The sequence below is a fragment of the Thermobia domestica genome, chromosome 9, assembly GCF_964235325.1.
Source record: "Thermobia domestica chromosome 9, izTheDome1.hap1.1, whole genome shotgun sequence".
Lineage (NCBI taxonomy): Eukaryota > Metazoa > Arthropoda > Insecta > Zygentoma > Lepismatidae > Thermobia > Thermobia domestica.
Window position 1 is genome coordinate 98849948 of NC_137462.1, and position 25133 is coordinate 98875080.

Consider the following 25133-nt stretch of genomic DNA (forward strand, 5'->3'; position numbering starts at 1 on the left):
AGGTTTTAAACAAAATTGCTAAAATTCATTTAACAAAAGACAAACTTCATTTTTTTTTTTTTTTTTTTTTTTTTTTTTTTTTTTTTTTTTTAAGCATGAAATGTCACGGACAAGCTCGTGAAAGTAAGCCACGAGAATTGCTCGTCAATGTAGAGCAGTGTCAACGAATTGGAACACACTTCATAAAAGTACGTATATTGTTCTTCTCGACCGGCACATCTACTGCTGTGCTGTTGACTTGACTTGGGAAAGAAAAGAAAAATAACAATAATGTGTTTTCTCCCCCTCTCTTTGTTTTCCGTATTCTAAACATTCTGAGGGCTGCTGATGCGACGTTCCATTCCAGGGAGGCAAGTGATAGCGGGAGGGGGAGCAAAGAAACAGTTTGGAACGGAACGGGCACATAGCGGATTCGAATTAGTCTACATCGGGCTTTGACCGCGTTCGCTGCTCCCGGAAAGAACAGTTTCTTTCGCTGTTTATCGTCTTTTTTTAAATGTTTTGAAGTGTGCTTTTAAATTGTGTTTGTGTTGCGCGAAGAATTATTGGGAATCATAACATACCACCGTCAGGTAATATTGTCATTATTAATTAATTAATGTTATTCTAAACTAATATCACTATATACTGTATGGAATTCCTAATATTTTGATTGCGCTTAAATATTTATTTTTGTATTTTATTTTTATTTCTGGTGTTAATACATTACGTCTCATCATACGTATACGTGTATGCGTAAGTAGACCAGTGTTAGTGTGTACGGTACATGCGAACGTTCTGTAGCTATGATTGGTTCTTTAAGTGAAAAGCATATACTCCCTTCCCCCTCCTCACACCCGCCTCGCTGTTTATTCTTTTATGGAGCGTTCATGCAGACACTACAAAAAAGATGTTAATGCTTCTGCACACAATTTATTACATATAATTGTGTAAGATAAAAGGAGAGGAAGCATTTTAATGTAGAATTTCTAAATTTCTCCAGTATACTGTATATGGCTATATATAATCGTTAAAAAGTGGCGTACACAAGGGGCTGCTATCGTGTTTTAACCATCCCTTTTTACAAGAGATTATGGAAAAAATATAACTTTATCATAAGATTTAAAAAAAAAAGAAAAAGAAGAAGAAGAAGAAAGTCGTGTGTGTAAATATCTAAGAGCTATGATCTTGGGTGCTTCACCCCTTGACAAAATTATGTGTACGCCAGTGCGTTGAAAGAAATTAAGATTGGCAATCAGCCTATACTTGATTCTTTGGGTTAAGGCTGACTAGAATAGGAAAATGGGGGCTAAAAGTTGATAAGTAAAAGATTAATCAATTTGTTTTATAATAATCTTGTGATTTAGGGGGTAAAATCAACAAAGGTCTCTCTCTCTCTCTCTCTCTCTTCATATTTTAAAGATGAAAAAGGCGAGGAGAGAGAGAGAGGAATTTCAGTAATTTAGGGCAGGGGCGTCATTTAGAGGGGGCAGGGAGGGGCAATTGCCCCCCCCCTGAGTTTGAGATTTCTATAGATTTTATCAATAAAATAGTAGTAAATCGGTGAAATACGCGAAATTTTACTTATATCAAGGGGTTTTACTTATACCAAGCAAAATCTGAAATGACGCTCCTGTTTTAGGGGCTGCACTCTCCTTCTAAAATGGAAGAAACACAATGAAGAGGATTTTACCACGTTATACATTTGTACACTTCTGGTCACAAAAAGCTAGACTATCTTCCAGAGACCCAAAAAAAAACGACCCTAGATCCTTACGAAGTTCCTTAAGTGTTATCTATTTTCAATGCATTTTGGCACAGACACGGTTGGAAATTGAACGATAATATTAGGCCTACTGTATGCGTACCGTAATTTGATTGACTGTGCAGTGTAGGATTCAAACATAGCTACTTTATAGGAAAGTACTGTAATTCTAAGTCGCAAATGTGATACATAATTTGCATTTAAAATCTAGAACAATTAAAAAGAGAGAGAGAGATGGAACTAGGGACATCAAAACTACAAATAGATATAATGACTAATCATCTGCTTTACGTGTGTTGTTAATTGTTTCACTGTTAATTCGAGTGTCCTCCCACAACATGTCCTTGTCTGGTAACTTTCCTTGGAGCCAAAACCAAGGAACACTTTATCAAAAACCTATCGACTTTAGCACGGTGCAAGCAATAATATTTGAAAATATTTTGCTCTTTCCTGGGAACATGTGACTCATTCTACCCATCTGTTGCATAGTAGATAGAGAGATAGCCGGTCTTTTCAAAAATAGTTGAAGATCTCAAGAAACAAAGTAAATGTCAGAATTACAACCTTCATGATATTGTAAAGTTATACGTTAGAAGATAACAGAACATGAAGTAAAACACATACAAATCAAAACTTTTTTATACTGCTTGCAGTGCGTGGTCCTATAATCCACTTCTCTAGACAAGATAGTGTGATGAGAAACAGCCTATATTGTGATCTTGCATGGTGATCTGTGCACCCACCATCTGTATCGGATTTAAGGCCCCATCGTATGGTTCGGAATCCATTGTATTAATATTTCCTATCCTTCATGACCTCGATATTGCATAAGGTCGCAACTCAAACTCAAATATTATAAGAGAACTCAATGACTCAGCTTTTACCTCTGGTGCGTGAGGTCCATGGTTCTATCCCAGCTCGCGTCAAGTGGGCTTTGTGGTGGACAAACACCGTGTGCGTGGGTTTTCTTGGGGTTCTCCCATTTCCTCCCATCTTACTCATTCCACCATTCCTTTAATTTCTCATTATCACCGTTTCCTTTAGCCTAGACGGCATAAATGTGGGACGTGAAACATATTTCATGTTTACTCATTATGACTTTTAAATACATGCATCACTGATTTTCAACTACCATATAGATACAAAATCTGTAACGTAAAAAAAAAAAAATGAAATTTGAAAAAAAGAAACATGAATCACATAAAATTTGAAAATGAAACGTGAACATGAGTGGACTTGTAGTCACTCTGTGTGCATAATGCATATTCTAGAATTCCTCTTCATATGAATCAACGTGTGGATACTAACACAAAATCAAGACTATTTGAACATTGGCAACATTTACGATGACAGCCTATAAACTATGAGTAATTTGTAGTAGGGAGCTTTGCGTGTTATGTAATGAAGAAATGTTATTACTTCGGGTCAATCTCACTGGAATACAACAGAGGAAATCAGATAATTTTGTTTTGATTGTAGTCATAAAAATGATATCGGAAGTATCCAGAATTGCATGGATGATGCGAGAAGCATGAAATAGCACACGTTATGCATGAGATTTCAAGTTTTATTGACCCACACTTTGGAAAATAAACTTGGGTCTTTAAACTAGGAAATAAACAAATGAACATGTTTACTAAATGATCTTCTGCATGAAATATCCATGAGACCGAATAACTGACGTGTTTTTTTTCTTCTTCTTCTTTCGTAGCACATGGTTCTTTTCCTTTGCACGCAAGTCTCAACAGTACGACCATTGACGATAAATCTAAACAAATTACAATTTAAACATATTTTTACCAGAAAGATTCAATAATAGTTGAATGAGAGTTTATGAAAGAAAATGAAATCTTTGAGTTTTACGTCCCACGGTTTTGCCAGTTAGGCTAAAGGAGACGGTGATGATGAGTAATGAATAAAATGGTGGAATGAAAAAAGTGGGAGGAAACGGGAGAACCTCGAGAAAACCCACACACATGGTTTTTGTCCACCACAAAGTTCACTTGGCGGGGGCTGGGATCGAACCCGGAACACCAAGCACCAGAGGTGAACGCTCTACCACTGAGCCACCGCGGCCCCGAGTTTATTAAAGAGTTAGTCTGACTTTTGGCTACAATGTTGTTTCAATGGAAATGCCTGATATACGAAAACAAGTTGTAACTTTCAGTCAATCATCATTCATACGGCAAACGAGGTTTTGAACTGCTTACAATCTTCATTAGTTTAGAGTCTAGTTATCTAGGCAAAACAGAGAACAGTGTAAAACTGTATTCAAGTGAACTACATCCACTAATAAATCAACCAAACGAAGGACTTTTTTTTTAAGTCCAAAAGTTTACGAGATGCGAGTCAACACCAAAGGTTTTAGTGAAGGAAGGGGAAAATTCAATATCCATTGTTAACGTTTTGTGAGCCATATGTCTAATGGTATTCGACATTTTATTTTTCTCATATCTGGTAAGTTTTGACTTGCATTCAATTAGATTCGTTTGATTATGACTACTACTGCCTTGTCAGTCTAGAGCAGCCTTTCCCAATATTTTCCACACTGCGGCCCCCTTTAGAGTCTACAATACATGTGAAGGACCCCTTGCAATATATACGATTAATATTGTGTGTGTGTTTTTTTTTATTTTTTCGTTGCATTGGTATAATCATGTTAGAGTGGTATGATGCCTACTCCGTAATCGGGTGATACTGAGTTTCAAACCTGGAGCCGGAGACCTTGATTAAAATGTTTCAAATATATAAATAAATCAAGTACGTAAACAAAACTAAACAACAATAGCCAACCCATCAGGTATAGAAAAAAAAGTATTTTTCTGAAAAAAAAAAAAATATAACGCGCACAAACTTCAACAAATTAATATGATAGTACATGTATGACTCACCGAGGTACACAACTTCAGTCAATGTGATGGTTGGTGTTGTCTTTCAGCCACTAACTTGGAAATGTCTGTCCGGATCAAACGAAGAAATTTTTAAGTTGAGATCCGCCTCAGCATCGTCTATTTCTGAACTCATTTTTCAGGTAAGAAAGAGCATAAAACGGTGTATTTCTCACAACTGTGTGTGTTTTTCTCAGATTGGCTTGTGGACCCTCTGAGATTATCTTGCGGACCCCTAGGGGTCTGCGAACCCCAGGTTGGGAGAGGCTGGTCTGGAGCAATGGTTCTAAAATTTGTTTACCTGCGCCCTCCTTCATAAAACTTGGATACGTCAAGCCCTCTCCCCCGTCCTTTTTGGTTTTTGGCTCACGGTGGTCCTACGTGGTTTTTGGCTCACCTCTTCTGCGACTCCAGATATAGCTTTGAATTAGGAATAACGCGAAATATGGATTCGATATAATATCTGTCGTTTCTGATAATATATCTTCTTCATATCAACATTCTCCTCAGGGGTATTAATGGGGGTTGAACTTGGATTTAAACGGCATCTGGAGTGTGGCTATTCATCTCACTAGTTAGGACTATGGACTCTACACTAACATCAGTCATTTTCGATCATTTTAACTTTATGTTATTCTCTTCCACTCTACCTAGATGTGCTGGAGGGTCTTACTCCTAATGGAGGCTGAATTTGAATTTAAAGGTCATCACCCCCCTGTTCCGTAAGGTAGAGGACAAAACGATTCACTGGAAATAGAGCAAAGTTTCAAAATCTCCCTTCCAGTAGCTGCAACCGTCTTTTCTATTGAGAACATCCTGAAAAAAAAAAAAAAAAAAGTATTTTATGATTAATTTTCAGTATTGTTGTGTATTTATTGATAGAGATCTGCGTGGATATAAAATATCGCACCCACACCCAAAACATCTCAGTGTGTATAGATATAACAAATATATACAAACAACCTACTTGTTCCATGACAATTACGATTTCAACAATACTTTATAACATTAACAATTTTAAATATCTCTTATAGTTTTCTGAATCCAATTTGGCCTATAGGCTATAATATCAATAACATTGAAATCAACCACCAGGTCAAGTCAAACTGACCAGCTCAGTGGTAGAGCGCTTGTCTCTGGTGCATAGGGTTCCTGGTTCAATCCCCGGCCAAGTAAGTTTGTGGTAGTTAACGCCGTGTTCATGGGTTTTTCCCACATTCCCTTTTCTTCCCATATTTTCATTGCATCAATTCTTCCATCTTCGTTCACTTCCTTTAATCATAATCTCCCTATGCCTAAAAGGCATAATCCTGGGACGTTGAACTGAAAGATTTCATTTCAAGTCAAACTGGTAAGAAAAGTTCAAAAGTTGAAATATTGTAACTGTAAATTTTAGAGCAAATAGCTTATATATATCTATATATCTATCTATCTATATCTATATCTATATATATCTATATCTATCTATCTATCTATATATATATATATATATATATATATATATATATATATATATATATATATATATATATATATATATATATATATATATATATATATATATATATATATATATATATATATGAGTTTGTCCGGAAAGTAATAGGACTGAGTCGATTTAAAAAAAAAATATTGAGCCAATCGTTACAATTCTTTAAAAACTTTCAAACTAGGCTCTTTCTGCGTCGATGCAGCGCTGCCAGAACGATTTCCAAGCATTGAAGGCGTCACGGAAGTCATTCTCCGGAATAGCCTTGAGAGCCGCGGTGCAAGCTGCTTGGATCCTCTCTGTCGTCTCAAAATGCTTGCCTTTCATCGGGCGTTTCAGGCGAGGAAACAAAAAGAAGTCCGGGGAGCCACATCCGGGCTGTAGGACGGCTGCGGAAGCGTTGGGATGCCGGCCTTGGTCAGGTAGCTGTTCACAAGAAAGGCGGTGTGAGCCGGGGCGTTGTCGTGGTGCAGCTTCCAGTCGGCTCCGATGTCTGGTCGAACCCGATTGACCCTTCGTTTGAGTCTCTTGAGCACTTCCACGTAAAACTTGGCGTTGACGGTTTGTCCAGGAGGAACAAATTCATGGTGGACGATGCTTTTGATGTCAAAAAGACAATGAGCATCGTTTTCACTTTGGATTTGCTCATTCTTCCCTTTTCTGGACGAGGAGACGCCGGCGTGTGCCACTCGGAAGATTGCCCCTTTGTCTCGGGATCATATTCAAAGATCCATGATTCGTCACCTGTGATTACGTTATTCAAAAATTGGGGGTCACTTTCACACATGTTCAAATTTTCTTGGCACAATTCCACTCGCCGCAATTTCTGGTCGTCAGTGAGCACTTTTGGAACAATCTTCGCGCACACCTTGCGCATGTTCAAATGCTCCGTCACAATTTCATGAACCACAGTTTTGGTAAATTTAACACCTGGGCAATTAAACGAATACTTAGTCGACGGTCTGAGTTCAAAACTTCGCGCACACGAGTCACATTGTCGGTGTTTGTCGAAGTCGAAGGTCTTCCAGCACGGTCTTCATCGGCGACCTCTTCCCGGCCCTCCGAAAAGGCCTTGTGCCACCGAAACACACCACTTCTTGCTAAAGCATCATCTGGGTAAGCCTGCTTGGTCATATCAAACGTCTCTGTCGCAGATTTACCGAGTTTAACACAGAATTTAATCGCGTACCTCTGCTCTACCGAACGCTGCATTTTCGGCTTGCACCACTCTCAGAAACACGTCGCGCGAAAAAGTCTGTCCTGACTCTCCGTGTGCTCGGAGACAACTGACCAGCCGCACGTTCGTTAGCTAGGAACGCCCTCTACCGGATCCAGTCGGTGCGCGCACGCTCCGAAGTACAGTCATGGCGGAATAAAATCAGTCCTATTACTTCCCGGACAAACCCTATATATATATATATATATATATATATATATATATATATATATATATATATATATATATATATATAAGTATATACAGGCGCGGATCCAAAAGGAGGCTATAAGGGTTATAGCTCCTCTTGGCGCTCAGGTATACACTGTATAAAATGGGTTTCAATCCTGCTTTACACTAGATAAAACTGCAAACTCTGGTTTAGCCCCTCACGAGACGAGACTGAGACTCAACATCTCGAGAGTTACCTGGTACAGACACTTGTATTTCGAGATAAGACCAAGCCCAGCCTCGGTATCATCTCGAATATTTAAAAAGATGACTGAAATTTCATTTTTTAAACTCAAAATTCATTACATGTTATGCTATCTAAAAGACAGTAGAACGCTTAACCTTTGATGGTCGCAGTCACAAATGTACACTCATATCCAAAATTATTGTCGCATGTCTATAAATACGTTGTTGTAGGAATATAATTTGATAACAAATTCGCCCGGTATTTCTTACAATGTTAGTATGTGTATAATCGGCAAAAACATGTATGTGGCAAATTTCAAGTCAAAAGAGCAGTAGATAAGAACAATAAAACAAAAATAAAACTTTCTTGTCCATTTAGCACCATTTTGTTTTACTCATTATAATTTTCATATTTATAATTTATTTCCTATGACATTTAAAACAAATATACATTTCCCTATTATACACATAGTATCAGTAGACTATTGAAAGTACCCTGCAAAATCATTATCAAATTATATTCTTACAAGAAGACATTTATAGATATGCGACAATCTTTTTGAACATGAGTGGACATATACCAGGTGCGCAACTTTTTATTTATTTATTTATTTTTTAAAGGAGTGATCCAAGCTTTGATAACAGCGTCCAATACTACAAGCTACTACATCTATATTATTGAACGGGTATTATGCTGCAACCAAAATGTCGATAAGTAATTGTAAAATACTTTTACCTATATTTTCAGGGGAATATATATATATAGAACTAGATTGTTTTTATAAGAAAAAGAGTACAGATCAAATCTTCAGGCTATATCGATCATTTCCCTGTTAAAAAAGTATAGTTTTTATTGAGAAAATGTACCTTCTATGTTGTCAGGGAGTTTTGGGGGAAGGTCCTAACCCGTAAAACCCTCTGTGGATGCGCGCCTCTTTATATATACGGGAAAAAGGGAGCAAATCAGTTAGTATCCAGGAATATCAAATATGTTTTAAACTGCACATAATTTTGACTTGGAATTCAATATATTTTATTCTTTTCCCAGTCACTTAAATGACTCAAAGACCATGTTGCCAAAATGTTTAGAAACTTAATTTTGTAAAGCAAATATATTAGGTTTCAACTTCCCAACATTATTTTTCCACCCAGTTAAGGAATTCTCCTGGGGAAGACATGTTGAAAAAATTCTTGTTGTTTCACTGGAACTCCTTGTGTGAGTAACTTTGTTCTGAAATTGAGGAAAATCTTAACATTAGGATTGATCTTGAAATTGAGGAAGAGTGAAGGAGCAGGAATTCCAGAATAGGAGGGGGCAAGATGATGGAAAGAGAAAAAGCATCAGATTGAACCAGAAAATTGGTTACAGCTACGAGTATTAAGGTATAAACCAATGTAAATTGTTTGCTTGGTTGAACTGTAATTTAGCGTCCTTTTCAGTACAGAGGCTATAAAAGACCTACCGTACAGTTTAAGGCGAAATCTGAACTAAAGTAACGTGTTTATTTTTGTCAGTGCTCTTCGTCGAGAATCGACCCTAGAACCACAAGCACGAAAGATACATACGGTAGCTAATAGAACATGAAATAATGTATAAAGTATTGGAATTGATTTATTAGAGTTTAATGATCCGGCAGGACGTAACGTCCTAAAAGTCCTACCATGTTTATCTATAAATTAGAGTACTTTATGTACTTCAGCAGGACAGAAAGTTCTCCTGGTGAAAAGAGCATGAGCTCTAATTGTAGCACAGAAAAAAAAAATCATGTTGGTACGACTGGTAGGATGGCGGCTCTGTATAAAAGTAAAGAGCCTTCCGGAAGGACGTAGGCGTGCACGTTCTATCATTATTGTTCCTTTTCGGTATTGAGGATATTTAATACAAAAGATATTGCTTAAAGTGTTATCTGAATCATTTTTGGGTTTTCATCTAGGCTTGTTACGCCAAATAGGGATCGAACCCACGAACACATGCACAGAAAGCACTCCCGTTAGCAATTTAGCTACGAAGAAGTATTCGACCTACAAAAATTCTACAGTCAAAAATGAACTAAAAAAATAAATAGAATAAATGTTAGGCTGTAATATGATACATACAATTTTAATTTCACACTATTTATTTCGAGGCTATCGAGATGAGGTTGAGACTTCGCTCTTGAGATCACGCTGATCGAAATGTGCTGATCGAAATTATTTTAGACCCATACAATGATTTTAGACTCGAAACGAGACAGAAACTGTATTAAATCTCGTCTCGTCTCGATACCATTCCTGTGAAACAAACTCACATGAAATCATATGAGCGCTTCATTTTCGTAATAAGACTTCGAAAATATATCCAGCGACACACAAATTGCAAGTTTCGAAAGGATAATAATCGCAATTTAGAAACAAGAAGTTTCAGATGACTGATCAAAAAGTTATTTTTCTTTTAAGGAATATCCGCCATCCATACAAAAACTAAAAGAATATTTGCCGAAAGATACGTATATTAATATGGATCCACGGATACATCCGTAGATATCCGCATCAACACAAAATTATATTTTTATGGAATGTTTTCAGTACATAATAACTTGAATTTCCTGAGGTTAAGGCGTCAATAAGAAACAGCATTTTCTGTGAGAGTAGTTAAAAAGTCAACTACGAAGAAATAACGGATGATCCAATAATGATGTAAGTAACCTTCCAATAATGATGTAATAATTTACAATACAACTGATTTCAAGGCTTCAGCACGTCACAGCTAAGAGAGAAACAGCAACCATCTTTTAATTTTGATGAGACGCAACGGAATAATGAGAACATTTTAATGAAAAAATACATCATCAGCTGTACCTCGAATAATATTGACCTGGTAACACTAAGAAAACTTGGAAACGCATTGAAACATTAGCATGATCAACCGGAAGAGGTCTAGAAAGGAATGAAACTAGAAAATCAATGACATTCTTAGTGTCAGTGACGTCAACAATTATCCACGATTTGGTCATAAATTACTAGGTGACTTTATGCTATCGAATTCCAGGTACATGGACTCTACTAAATTGTCATAATGATAGAACATGGAAGTTCTAAGATACTCACGATATCTACATATGTTCCACGTTTTTTACTGAATAACTAAAAAGCTATTTCTGCCAGCCTGCCAAGACATTGAATATCAATTCATTCCTTTCTCCTTTTTTTTTTCTAAAGAAAGAAAAAGAAAGACTTCGGCAGAGATTTTCCACACGGCTGTATATAGAATAAAAAGAAAAAGAAAAAAATATTGTTGTAACTGCAACTCGCTCATAACAGGTTCAAAGGTATGCGGAACACTTTGATTTCATCTTTAAACATACTGTAAAGCAACAGTGAAGACGATGTACAGACCAGTAGGAGTTTTTCTATCTTATACATTTCTCAACATATAGAAAAGTAATTTTTTTTTAACGTTCATTATGGAGGTTGGGTTATCAAAACTCCTTTATATACAGTGTGGCCCAAAAGTAGGTCGATACAGTCCCGTAGTGATCAATTCATTGCTTTTTATATCCAAGGTGACCAGAACTTTTACTTTCAAAAACGGGACGCATACGAATCGGCAACGGAGGGGGGGGGGACTTCCATATTGCATTTTGGGACTCAGCAGTGTTTTCAATTTACAAAATACACAAGTAAGAATGATAACACAGCGTTTTTAACTTAAGTACTACCCAACAATACTTTTAACTACTTCAACACTCAGAATTCCCACTCAATTCCCACTTGAACCACAGAACACTCAATTCTCATTTGAATATTCAGAAGTCGTAATCACGGCTGAACCTTCTCAATGAGTGTTGGTATGGAAGAGTGTAGAATTAGCATTGACCATTTATATTTTGAATAATAATTACGGGACACCTGGGTCATGTTTGTTTTAAAACGGGACATTTAGGCGTACCGTTTGAGAATCAGAAAAAACGGGACAACGGTTGAAAATAAGGGACTGTCCCGGCTAAAACGGAACGTATGATCACCTTGTTTATATCATTTCTTATTGTTATCCATCAGGTAGACTTAGTTTCTTTATTATTTGTTCTTAATGTCGTTTTCTTATATCTTAAGCTGGGAACAACCGAAACAAATAAATCTATAAGCTAGAATGCTATACTTATCAATGTAGGAGTGTATACCTACTTTTGGGCCACCCTGTATTTACTGTGTCCGTATGTCCGTCCGGGAGATAATAAATCTCTTGATAGGTCCTCATCAATTTTGTAGAGGGTCAAAACTTAGGAATCGAGTTCCTTGATGGAGGTGAAATTCAAACTGAAAATGGAATAAATCAATCATTCCCGGTTTTCATATTGATCACAATAGAGCAAAACTGTAATAGATAGCGAAAAGCGGATTTCTGCAATCAATTAATCATCCCAAAGATACATTTAATGTTTATTCTCAACGTTATTCATAGAAATCCATTACATCAGGTATGCAAATAAACAATAAAATTTTACTAGCCCAAGAAAAAAGCTACTGGCCCACATCCCACAATATAAATCATTAACTTACATTTGGTATTTTAATAGTGATATTAAAAACTCGCCCGCACGGATGAACCACTCGCGCCGGGCGAGTGGTTATTTGCATCTCTGTATTACACCTTCCAGTTTCATTGTTTTTTAAACCTAAATACCTGAGTGTCCCATAAGTTTCCCTCTACACACCATCTGGAAAATGAAAAAAGCAAGAGAACGGTGTCGAAGAGACTTATTTTGCAAAATACAAACCACACTGTGTATATATAGTGAATAGCCACATTTCCTCCAAACTGCGATTGCCCTGTGTATACAACTTCTTAGATTTCGAGTCGAAAAATATTTGTACCTCACACTGCATATCATCCTCATTGGCGAATGTTTTACCACGAAAGAAGTGCCCCATTCCACGAAACAAATGGTAATCTGAAGATGCTAAGTCAGGACTGTACGCTGGATGTATTAACACCAACATCTTCAACATTACGGAATTTTTCGTGGGTGATGCGAGATGTATGGCAGGAACATTGTCTTACTGCATCAATAGATGTTTACGGTTAATTTAATGTTGATATTTTTGATACTTTCGTTCTAATTGCTTACTTTAGCTCAGTTTTCACAGCACGACCATGAGGAACAAGTTCCCAGTGCATGGAGCCTTCAAACTTGCACCATATACTAAGCATGATTGTGTTCAAATTGCCCCTGTTTCACCACGAGTACTGCGTCCTGGCCTAGGTACAACCATTGATTACTGGTGTCTGGAGCCCGGTAGTAAACATATTTTTCATCTGACGTTACAGTTTGTTTAATGGAATGCTGATCTACGCATTTTTGAACAGTTCTTTGCACACTTCCATTCTTCGTTGTGCCTGTTCAGGAGTGGGTTATATACTGCCTCTTTCCTTTAGATAGCTCACCAATTATTCTCACGACAATTGTGTACAGCAGGTTCCCAACACAATCTGCTATTCCGCAGCGAAAGTGCGATCAGATACAGCACTGTTTGACTTTGATGATCTCTAAGTATTGTTAGATCAGTGTAGATAGAGCGTTGACAAGTTAAATTCTGAAACTAGTACTTCTCCGGCTCGTGAGGGGAAGGGCCTATTTGGAAATATTACACTTTTATCGCTTCAGATTTAGAGATGATTAGTTATCTAATGTACTAATTACCTTATACATTTGTATGAGCAAAAATTAGTACATTAGGTGCGTGTCCTACCCTTAGTTTCAACTTTGAAGCTATAATATGCCACTTTCACCAGTGTAGAAGGGAATTTATAGTTTCTCATATCTGAGGTTCTGCGTGTTGATTCAGATTCCCAAGATTAAAAAAAAAAAAAAAAAAAAAAAAAAAGAGAGAGAAATAATATTATCCTTTCCTCTTTCTATATCAGATGTACTTGGCAGTCTTCAATTCTTTACGAGGTCAACTGGATGATGTATTATTTAATAAAATAACGTATTCATTATGAATATACAGGGTGTTTCAAAACAACACCGACAACGTTCGGGAGGTGATTTCTGACACCAAGATAAGACAAAAAGTATAGATCATCCTGGGTGCACGAATGCTTCCTTTCAGATTTATAGGCCGCCGAAAATATGAAAAATGAACTTTAAAAGTCCATAGCTCCAAAACTATGGGGCCTACCGGAGTCGGGTCGAGACTTCACTTAGGAACTATGTACCCTATCCAAATATCCATGTTTCAGAATCCTACAGTACTTCCGCAACAATTTTTATAGAGATAGTTGGAGAGTACTTCAAAAGATATGACCGTAGCCAAACTCCCTCTATAAAAATTGCTTCATGAGTCCCCTAGGATTCTGAAACATGTATTTTTGGATAGGGTACATACTAGTTCCTAAGTGAAGTCGTGACCCGACTACGGTAGGTCCCATAGTTTTGGAGCTATGGATCTTTAAAGTTCAATTTTTCATGTTTTCGGCAGCCTATAACTCCGAAAGGAAGCATTTGTGCACCCAGGTTGGCCTATACTTTTTGTCTTATCTTGGTGTCAGGAATCATCTCCCGAACTTTGCCGGTGTTGTTTTGAAACTCCCTGTAGTTTAGTTTAGTTGAGGATCAATTCAATTATTCTTTTAACAGCCTCTTACTAACTTTACACATTATAAACAACATCCACTTATTACGTATCATTATATTCATTTTCCATATTTATTTCTACATTATTATTATCATATTTTATTCCGATTATATTCTGTTGAGGGCTGATTTAATAAGACACAATCATCTCATCAATATATACATATAGGCAGCATCCAGGTAATGATCAGTTACTCTGCCTTATGAAACTACACATTGTACTATCAGGTAAATTAAATTTTACTTCCAATATCAAATACGAACTACAATCGGTACAGCTTCGATGTTTAATCCGAGAACACATATTTTAACGACACATTTTACTATAATACATATTATTAACTAATTTACAAGATGTTTCTTTCATTATAGATATATATACCAGCTTGTTTATCCAAAAACGATTCGACAAAATTTAATTTCTTTTAGATTTTGTGGTTTCTAAATCATCTGATACGGACCGGTGTCCTTTTAAAACATCCTCTGTGGTATTTTGTAATGCGTCGCTCAGCTATATACTAGCGGCGCATTGCAAAGCTATAAAAGTTTGAATTTCACAGGTCAACGCAATCACTTTAGCTATACACAAAACTAACAACGGGTCGATATCGATCGAATTGTTAACAAGAACCATTTTGGGTGATTTGCTCTGCTCAGGTAAGGCGCATTTTCATGTTCATGAAGTGGAGAACAGACGCAATTATCGGTACTTGGAGAGATGAAACCATCGCGAACTTTACCAGAGAACATTACGTAGCCCAAAAGTGACTAGTTCGTCCATCCAAATTGTCCCTCTTCTTTATGTATTATTGGAGTGCACGCACTTCTTTGAAGATAACAATGAGTGAAGGAAATCACAGTTAATATAGGAAGCCACACTGTCATGATCAACGAACTACTTGCCCCTCCTCCCAAAGAAGTGGCTAACCTGATTGATGTATGTTTGATTTAGGACTTAGATTTCTGGGCTTTCGGCATCTATGGCCATTTAGCCCGTCACATATAAGTGATGACGTCCCTCAGCGAGCACACTATCCAGGGAAAGGGAAGGAAGAAAGCAGCCTGGGACCTATAAGTTAGGTACCACCTCGGCATTTGCCTGGTGTGAATGAGGAAAACCCAGGAAAACCTCATTCAGGATAGCTCGCCTGAAAAAGCTTTTTACACTTTTTCGACCGAGTGCCGCACCGGGAATCGAACACGGGACCGCTCGCACCGAAGGCGAGAGCATTAGCGACTACGGTACGCGGGGCCACTGATGTAGGTTTGAATAAGACAGAGCGAGAGCATGTGCGGCATCTCTGAGTACAGAACCGTTTCATGAAATTATTATCAAGTGATTACAGAATGCTTTATTTCCCAATTTGACAATCTGATTTGATCACAATCATGTCTAGCTTTAGTCCACTCGACTTTTTCCTTTGGGGACATTAGAAATAAGCCATATACTGGACAAAAACAGCAACAATAGATCTGAAGTAGTGCATTAAAAAAAATTGAGATTATTGGACAAGATATCTTGACATGTGTGATGTTAAATTTCAAACAAACAAAACAAAAAAATGTACAATTATCAAAAGAGGTTAGTCCTAACATGACAACGTGAATCAAAAAATGACTACTTGAAATCTATCATTTTTCAATAGTGTATCGATCTCAACTTGTGTTAGAGCTCCAAGAAGTGATGTAGTAGTATTTATTCCATTTCAAGTGCAATGTCTTAGTTTTCATTCTGGAATTTTAAAAAGATCAACTAACGAATACCCACTCCTATATATTAGACAAATATTTATTCATACAAGCAGTATTAATACCTTTACGTTATAATTTTCATAGAATTATAAAATATGCAGGTATTGGGATCAGATTTTATTGGGGAGATAAATTACTGTTTTCACGTCTTCATATCTTATCTTTTTATTATTCATATAAATATAGAAACTCCCCAAAATCTGATTACGAAGTTTTGCTTCGCTTCATGAAGAATGTGAAAAGTATTACAACCATTTTAGAGACAGAATAAAACAGAATGGAGCTCCAGTATCGTATATTCAAGAGTTGTGTTTACAAATTTAATAGCTAAAGTAAATGAAATAGGTTTCAAGTGCTGAGCAAACCTTTAGCAATTTACATTTCTCTGTTGCCAAATTTTCAAGGTTACTCTAATAATCATTAGTACTAAATTGTAGTTCTGTAGCACTTTGTGTATATATTGCGTTCTACAAATCTAATCAATTTTATCTAACAGACCTAGATATCACTAATTATTGTATCAGAATATAAATGTCAATCATGGAGATTTATAGCGTAAAAACCTCTCAGTTATTAGCAACTGAATGAAATAATATTAATACTAGTTCTAATAACAACAACTCTAAATGACTGTGTCCATTATTACTTAATAATGCAAATATTTGTTAATACACCTTCACCTACGTTCGTCACGCTTGACTGCTATCGTTAAGAGTTGTTCGACCTGTTAACAGTTAAAATACATCAACTTAGAAATATTAAAAGAAAACTCCAAAGAGTGTCATGCCATGCCAAGCGAAGTATTTGCTCGACACTAGAGGTCAAGAATACGTAACTAATCAAGGCCAAATCAAGAATATTTTTCTTTCCCATTGTGGTGTTCTGAAAAATTGTTAGAACATATGCTTGAAGTAATGGAGTACCGCAAAGATTAGTTTATAGTTAAGTAAAAGCAAGAAAAATAAACTCCGCTGAAAAACACTAAAGGGGGATCACGCGTATCCATGTATAGGATATTTAGAGAGGCATTTTCCAGTAAGAGAAGTGACATATCCTTTCATTATAGGCAACCAGCATTTATTTACTACTATACAGGTTGCATACAAGCTAGGGTGTGTTATAGATTTTAAACGAAATATGGATAACTACCGTTAACCGTGAATATGTTAACGGATTTACTCCATTAACGAATTCAGCCCAAGATTATCGCTCTAGCTGTCTTTGGCAAAGAGAAATTCAAATATTAGCTGTTGTTTAAGAGATACCGTGTAGAGAAACGGACGGAAGGGCGGGCAGACGTAGTAACAGAACAATCGTGTAAGTCATACGGCGTGATCTTAGTCTCTATACATACAAGAAATCCTCAGTGAGTAATCAACGCCCAGGCCAACCGCTTAATTTAAAAAAAAATGAAATTTTGACAGTGCATAGGATTTGTGATGTAAAGTACCACTAAAATGGGAACCTCATGAGATACCAATGAGATACTGAAGAACCAATTACCTAATTAGATAACCCTTTGTTATCGGCGGTCGTTTTAAAATCGTCTACTAGTAAGACAGTCACTGTCGCTGTCCTTGCATTCATTCTTCAGCAAAAGTCCTAAACGTAGTACACGGCGTTTGTTAAAAACGTGAAATGAGTATAACGTCTATATAGATGACACTTTTGGGCCACCCGTGACGCCCATATACTGACAGAGAACAATCCAAATCTTCATATGCAGTTTACCGAATGGACGGAAGGGGAACTGCCAACTAACTCAGATTTACCCTCTAAGGTTGTTATCCGATAGGAGTATTTTTATATGAACGAGGTAAACAAACAAAACCACCGCTGCTGGAATGACAACAACTTGCATTAGATTGATACAGGTATGGTTTGTGGCGGAAAAGTTGTAGTGTAGCGTTTATTTTTGGCTCAAGAATCATTGGTTTATTCTTAATCTACAGCATGCTGAACGCTGACCAACACCTGCAGTTACTGGATGGGAAGGAGACTCTAACGTCAGTTCAGTCGTAGAATGCCTTATTTCTAACATTCTTCCAGCACGATGAAGACTCTTCCCATTGCGAACATGGTGCGCAGAACTACCTGGATCATCAGTTTTCTAGGAGATGGACCGGGTGTCGGACACTGGTGAAGTGGCCACCCTTCTCCGGATTTTAAGCCACTGTACCTATATCTATAGGGCCACCTATCTTAAAGCCGTTTTGCACTCCGCTAAATTCCGAAATTCACATAATTTGGCGCAGCGAATGAAGAATTCCTAAGATGCCATGAGGCCATGAGTCCAGAGACATTGCTAGCCGTGCATAAGGAATGGAAGATATTTGTTCCCAGACACCATTGTTGCAGAGATCGATAACTTCGACTAAATCAATAGAGAAACAAAGATAGTAATGAGTGAATGGCTAGTGATAAGACAAAATGGTCGGCGGTATTGCACCCCTGGGATGAGCATCTGTTGCATGCAAACCTTCGTATTTAAAAAAATAAATAAATAAATAAAGAGATACGAGTATTTAAGATGCTGGGCTCCAACATAACGGCCGTAGTGGTCACTTCTGTTTCTGAGATAGCCCGACAATCCCAAACCTCAACTAAACACCCTTTCCTGTGTTTGGACTGGCATCTAATTTTTGTTTCACCCTACACAACTCATACTTTTTGTGTGGATATTGCAGGTGTTGGTCAGCGTTGGAAGTTTGGAAGCAAGTTTGGAAGCAATTTTGTAGAAAATGGCTGGCTGAAAATGAACTCAACTTTGATAATCAATTAAGCATTGATTGCTAATTTATAATGTATGCTTAGAATGATTCGCCTTGATCTCATTTGTCAGAAAATTTAATGTTGATTTTTCTAAATTAAAAAAAAAAAAAGCTAGGATAAAAAGTTTAGCTTTTTGGACCTGACAATTAGCATGATGAATGGTTTTTCGGTATCTCATTGTCATCATAAGGTTCCAGTGTCAGCGGATTAAAAAAAAAAAAAAAAAACTAGACTCGTAAAAAAAAAGTCAATGAAAGTTTAGGGACGACAAAAAATAAGACATTTAAGCTTCATTTAACGTAAAAAATTATTTAAGTATTTGTTTTTAAAGTGGATAATTAACACAGGTAAATTACTTTTAATCAATATGGGAAAAAGGACGGAGAAGGGGGCGGGTAATTGGAGAACAAAACCACTAAGAAAATGTAAAAGTAAACAATTTGTAAGAACCATATCAAGAGCATTTAGGGGATGTCATGGACGTGAGGGGATGGACATTCCTGCACTAAACGGGTTTTATCTTTATTACAGCTTAACAACACAAGCTTTATTACAAACAACCGCTTCTCTATTCTGCTATTCGGATCATAAGGCAAAACTACAAAATGTTGGAAGTTTAAGATGATAAATGTCTTCTTTCGCTCTCAAATTACGCGTATAAGACCGTATGTAATTTACAATGTATGGGATTTTGCATCTATAAGGTTAGCAAAATGTTAGTTGTTTCTTTGTAAGGCGATACTTTTCCTCTTAAGCGTTTAGTAAACAAACAAAGTGTTACAACGTTAAAAGTAGGGGAATTCCAGGTATTATGGAATAATCGTATAATATGGAATATTTGTTCATCTCGCTTGTGATGTGATGGTACCAAGCGGAGAGGAAAGAAACTACTTTGTCACATTTTCATAACGCTCTACAGGCAGTTTTCCCGTGTGTATCGTTGTGAATAGAAATTGGTTTTTGCATACCACAATTTTTTTTACAAGTATTGTCATAATAAATAGAAATAAAATACGTAATTCTTTGTAAATACAATATTTGATGGTTATTAGATAGTTATTAGATAGTGGCATTCCACAATACCTGTCAGATAAAGCATGACGTCTCACACTAAATACAAGAACAATGACTGAGGCTCCTAATTCTCAACAAAGTAGTTCTCAAGCTCCAGAATTACAACTAGTGGCCTGTTCTTCTAATATCTCAGTAAAATCCTATCATAATATTTGTACCCTTTACCACCTAATAGGAAAATATTGAATAAAGATCGAAAACTTGAAACCGCCTTGTTTATCAACAAATCTCCGTATAAAACACAGCTACAATTGAAATTTAATATGAAAGAAAGGAAGAAAAAGAGAAGAAAGTTATTGAATGTGTTTTCAAACTAGTGCCCATGTACCAATTAAGAAAATGGATCTTGATAATAGTATTGACAACGTTTTGAGAAAAGTTTTCGAAGAAGAATCAAACAGTGACAATATGTCTTTACATTATGACACTTAGTCAAATCTCGACTTTTATCAAATCTGACACAACTTCATATGACAACTATGCAAAGTGTATTTTTTACCACAGTAAATTTTCCGATGACACACGAGGAGAAATTTGGTTACAGCCTCCATTTTGTTCAGTGTGGGTGGGCCCACAATGACTACACCAGAGCTGAAGTCTATTACGTTTGTGACTTTTATAGGCAGTAACGTCCAGTAATACATGGTTTTCGCACTGTTATTTTATTTTTTAATATGAAACTTACTTCTCATCTCAATAACCTTTGTATTCCATATTATTTGACTATTTCGTATTACTGCCGAAATTGACTATGTCGAACTATTATTAATTTTGACACATACTTTAACGATATTTCTTAAGCTATGAATACATGAAGCTAACAACAGCAAACAAAATGGTATTCCATAATACCTGAGTGAGATTCCTCTAATTACTGAAGCAAAGCGACTATTATTAAAATTAACCTGTAAGTACCCCTGTAAAACAGTTTAACACAGTAAGTGTACAATGGCTTGGTGGCGGATCGTTTATCTGCTTCAATCTCAGGTGATGTGAGTTTCTGATGGACATTCCCCTACTTTTTTTTTAATTACAGTCTTTTCATTCCACTGATTAAACTATTTTATAATAATTTACTTACTTATAGCACCCATTTCTTTTAGTGTTAATCACGTACTCTTAAACTAAATATCTCATTTGATTTCATTTCAAACACTGAACAATAAACAGTTCCAAAACAATGATACACAGCACGAGAAAGTGGGTGCAAACCTCCACGTATTCACTCTTGTCATCACAGCTCGACACCTCCTCTCTATAATTGATTCTATGTCCCTGAGCTCATGAAATTTTAATTTCTAACCAAATTGTGAATATTTTAAAATTATGCTGCTGAACTCTCAACATGACAATTATGTTGATTGCAATTACCCAGATCAACTTTCAAAAACATACTTATATGTATTGATACCAACCATACAACAAATTACAGTATAACTTTGATATCAAACGTCCTCTCTAAGTTCCATGGCTGAAAAATCAATCTTTCCGATGAATGTTACACAAGCAACGCGCATGGTTAACGTTATGTTCTTATCCCTAAATACTAAAGTAATATGTTCGTTACTGTTAAAAAATATGTGTGTCACTGTTAGAAGTATGTGTGTGTTCCTGTATGCTACTCTTTGAAGAATGTGTGTCAATGTTAGGAGTATGTGTGTCACTGTTAGAAATATGTGTGTCATTGTTAGGAGACTGTGTGTGTGTCACTGTTAGATCTTTGTGTGTCATTGTTAGAAGTATATGTTACTGTTCAAAATATGTCATTGTTAGGAGTGTGTGTATCACTGTTAGAACTTTGTGTCTCACTTAGAAGTATGTGTGTCCCTGTTAGAAGTATATATGCCACTGTTAGAACTATGAGTGTCACTGTTAGAAGTATGTGTGTGTCCTTGTTTAGAAGTATATATGATACTCTTTGAAGTATGTGTGTCATTGTTAGGAGTGTGTGTGTGTCACTGTTAGAGCTTTGTGTGTCATTGTTAGAAGTATATATGCCACTGTTAGAAGTATGTGTGTCATTGTTAATTGTGTGTGTGACATTGTTTGAAGTATGTGTATCACTGTTACATCTATATGTGTCCCTGTTAGAATTATGTATGCCACTGTTAGTAATGTGCATGTCAGTGTTAGAAGTATATATGCCACTGTTAGAAGTATGTGTGTCATTGTTAATTGTGTGTGTGACATTGTTTGAAGTATGTGTGTCACTGTTACATCTATATGTGTCCCTGTTAGAATTATGTATGCCACTGTTAGTAATGTGCATATCAGTGTTAGAAGTATATGTGTCACTGTTAGACGTAAGTATGTCACCATTAAAAGAGAAACAACTATAGGCAATCTGATACTTAACAGCGTACATTTTGTTTTGCATATGAACAGTACGTAAATAAATAAACAATATGTTCTAGCAGCATTAAAACTTATCAATTATTGACGAACGACGTGCTTTTTGGCGCCCTTCAAATATTCTTTCTTCACGTCTTTCTGAAAAACTATGCATGAGAATATACCCTCAAGTACCTCCTTTTGTTCAGCTCGATCTGCAACACAAGCCGATCAACAAGAAAACAAAAAGGAAAATCGAAAGTAAAAATTAATGCACAACATAAAGATTCCACTATGGCTTCGTGGAATTCCTTGATCCTCATTTTCTCTTTCAAGGTATTACTATTGTAAAGATAGTGAGCATTTACAAGACTAGTACCCCAAATTCGTTCAATAACAATTTTTGCTATACCACTTTGTACATCTTCTCAAAGCACTGCCATAGATAGCCATTTGGTCACTAACATTAATTGATGCCTTTCCTCCGTTGTAATCTGCAGTGCACTTAGATTTTTTTTTTTTTTTTTTTTAATTTCTTGACCACGAACAGTTTTTCAGACATAGTCGTTTTCATAATGAGCAGTAGAAATCATTAGGACATCTCTTTGGTCTTTCCATTTCAAAACTGTCACCTCCTCTCCTGATTCTTTACTAATAGCCTCTTCAATTTGGCATCTTTCACTTCTTTAGGAATGTTTTTTCTATTACTTCGCAAGGTTTCAACGAGATGTTTTTATTTATTTTTTTTTCCATGCAACAACCGATAGGCTAGGGAACACTGGTGTAGTAATTGTTTACGTAAAATATACGTCCTTCGCCAAGAAGTCCTGCAATTAATGACATAACCATTCCCTCCGGAACTAACATGTCTGAATTTGCACTTTTACCGACATAAACCACTAAATTAGAATGTATAACCATTATCACTACACAATTTGAACATCTTTATTCCGTATTTGTGGCGCTTCGAGGTTATATACTGACGGAACGATAGTCGCTCTCGCTATGGAATCATAGATTCATCCACACACATCTTTTCTCCTGGAGTATATACCCGTTGATATTTGCTAATCAAAAGATACAGAATTTTTTCTACTTTATGAAGTCTATTAGCAGTTTCGTTGTCGGCAAAAATGCTATAATAGTAACAGTTCAATTCTGTTTCGCGATATTGCCGATCTTGGTAGTGTGAGACTATACAATTTACTAATTGCTCCAATAGTCCTTCACATTACACAGTTTCACAAGTCTCATCCAACCTATGAGCTTAACAATCTTCCTCATTTCTTCAATATTGGTGGGAGTCCACCTATGTAATGTGGAATGAGGTCCAGCATCATGTTGTACGAATATATATTAAAAAAAAAAGAGAGAGAGAGCTCGAAATAGTCAATAGACTCCGCTAAAGCTAACATTCCACTCATTGTTGGATCCATGCTGCATTTAACGGTAAAGAATATCGTGGGTTGACTACCAAGTGGATTACTCCAAACAATGTTAGCGATTTCGTCGCATAATGTAGGTGTAGGGAACACAGATTGATTTCTGAAAGACGATCTTACTTGTCCATTTCTTCTGCACTACTTACTTCACCTCGATCATTGCTGGGTAAATATTCTGGGTCAATATCAGAATCAAATAACATTTCATCCGCCTCGTCACTTGATACATCAATATCTTCAATACTAGAGTCCATTAGAATAGCTTCTATATCAATATCTTTTACAAAGTCATCCATGTTGCTTTCAAGCAGAAGTAACTTCAGAGGGCAAACGTGGAAAACGAGAGATGCAAATATGAGACAAAAGAATATCGCAATAGTGTGAAAATCGTGTGCATCAAACTTAACATGTGTCGCATGGGTTGTAAAGTATGAGAAACGTGTGCATCAAAATAGATGGCGTGCAGACTAACATTTACACTGTACGTCCCATGTATGAAAAATAATATACAACATAAATTACGTAATAAATAATCATAAACTGTAAGAGATACTCAGAAAATGTTTTATAGGCCTTTGAATTGCAACTGGAGACTTTGCTAAATATCAACTTTCCACTGACAGTAACATTAAAAAAAAAGAAAGAAAAACTCTATCGATCAATGTCTTAACTAATTTTGCAATTAAATATTCTTAATTTGTCACTTTAGGTGATCTCCTGATCTCGACTTTTTATGATGACTGCATATACTATGATAAGTAATGTTTTATGGACTGTATGTAGTGATTGTGATTTTTCAAATGGTTTATTGCCATTTTTTCATGTACACGTAGGTTTACACAATTGTCAAAATTGACCTCGTTTCACACAAGGTCATTCACATAATCATATATGGTTGTTACCGCTAACTATTATATTCTTTATAGTAGATCGTTCATTTTCATTTTCATTTCTTGCTGAAATTCTAATTTTATTCAAACATATTTTCCCATGGCACTATATCTCAAAGAAGATCATCGTGGCTATATTGTTAGCTTACGTACCTTCAATGCAGGATACCCAGATTCCATTCTCGATGAGAGCTCATGAAGTTCGGATCCCACGTTGAGCTGTAGGTTCACATCTGATATAGCATCTGTGCTGAAAGGGACGTTAAGGTCCAAACCAGTCAACCAAAAACTCAAACTATAGCCTCTGTGCTAAAAGGGACGTTAAAGTCCAAACCACCCAACCAATAGCTCAAACTATAGCCTCTGTGCTAAAAGGGACATTATGATCCAAATCAACGAACGAATGTCTCGAACTATAGCTTGTGTGTTACAAGGGACGTTAAGGTCCAAATCAATCAACCAATAGCTCAAACTATAGCCTCTGTGCTAAAAGGGACGTTA

The 25133-nt window shown here is 36.4% G+C and overlaps 1 protein-coding gene across 1 annotated transcript in view; it reads left to right on the forward strand.

Annotated features, from left to right (window-relative positions):
• The first annotated feature begins 412 nt into the window (after positions 1-412).
• LOC145694878 (carboxypeptidase D-like) overlaps positions 413-25133 on the forward strand; it is a 183367-nt gene continuing 158646 nt past the window's right edge. Inside the window, exon 1 of the mRNA XM_081771589.1 lies at positions 413-572. The gene's annotated coding sequence lies outside the window, so the exon portion shown is untranslated. The remainder of the gene's footprint in view (positions 573-25133) is intronic.